The sequence below is a fragment of the Eurosta solidaginis genome, chromosome 3 (assembly GCF_040869045.1).
Source record: "Eurosta solidaginis isolate ZX-2024a chromosome 3, ASM4086904v1, whole genome shotgun sequence".
In the NCBI taxonomy this organism is placed as follows: domain Eukaryota; kingdom Metazoa; phylum Arthropoda; class Insecta; order Diptera; family Tephritidae; genus Eurosta; species Eurosta solidaginis.
In genome coordinates this window covers 10,509,234-10,510,435 of record NC_090321.1, presented here as the reverse complement: position 1 = coordinate 10,510,435, position 1,202 = coordinate 10,509,234, and the positions used below count along the sequence as shown (strand labels likewise).

The following is a 1,202-nucleotide window of genomic DNA, read 5'->3' as shown; positions in this document are numbered from 1 at the left end:
TGTAGATGGTGTTCTGGGGACAAAAGACGACAACCCGTGGCGGCCTTTAAGGGAGTATTTTGGCAGGCCTGTAGCTTCCTGCAGTGAGTAGTATTTAGGCTTGGCGACAAATTTTGAGTCTAATTAAATGGTAGTATTGATACTTATTTCATTATGCAAATATAGCTACCCCGCTATTGTCCGAAAAATACTACTATTTATAAAAAGCTGATAGGGCCTTTGTATTCCAAATGGGTTAAGTAGCAAAGTTGGTAAAACCGAAAAAAAAAATGCCTCAAATCTGGGCTAACTTAAGTCCAGTTGGTGCAATTGGCCCTAGATCTCTAAAAAAAAAACAAACGAGGTGGCGAGGTAGACGAGATATCTTTCCCATATAGTGATTTTCATTGTGCCCCAGCAACTTCAACCGAGGTCGCCACTATGAAATGCGAGTTGAATAAAATTGTTTGCTCTGTGTGTTGGCATATTAAAGTTTGGCAGATTTTTAAAAAGAAGGTAGACGAGCACAAAACTAAAAAGCACTAAAATTCAAAACCTACCAAAACTGCTCTACCCTGTTTTACTTTACAAACTAAAGGAAACTATTCTTATTATAGGAATGGTAAACTATATGTAGGTATATAGTTTTCCGGTAAAAAATAGTAAACCCGAGTCGCCTAAAGACCTTTTCTCTTTGACATTAAATTGCATGCTAAAAATTAGTAAACGATAACAATTAAAAGATACTTATTTTTCATTCACGCGCCCCATTGAAAAAAACTTATGGCAGCGGTGGGATTCGAACCCACGCCCCCGAAGAGACTGGTGCCTTAAACCAGCGCCTTAGACCGCTCGGCCACGCTACCTATGTTGCGGATGCTGTCAAATGCACTACTTGGCAACTGGGTATTTTTGCAATATCCCAAGCAGTTTAAAAATTGAAATGCCCCTCAGAGAACGAAGACGATTTAAAGAGCGCACATTGGGATATTTGGCAGAGTAGGATGGTCAAACCATGGCGGAACGATACAAGGTGGCAGCATGCTGACATACCTACAAATATAAATAAAAATTCCATGTACTTTGTTTTTGTAAATTCGATGGACAAATGTCAAAATGGTACTGCGCCGGAAGTTGACGTATCAAATCAAATAAAAAAGTTAATAATCAGCTGTCCCATGCTGCAACCTTGTATCGTTCTGCCATGGGTCAAACTTTGGCAA

At 39.4% G+C, this 1,202-nt stretch overlaps 1 non-coding gene across 1 annotated transcript; it reads right to left on the bottom strand.

Annotated features, from left to right (window-relative positions):
- Positions 1 to 763: 763 nt before the first annotated feature.
- Positions 764 to 845, bottom strand: TRNAL-AAG (transfer RNA leucine (anticodon AAG)). The gene has a single exon. It is a non-coding gene; the product is annotated as a tRNA-Leu (tRNA).
- Positions 846 to 1,202: the final 357 nt, after the last annotated feature.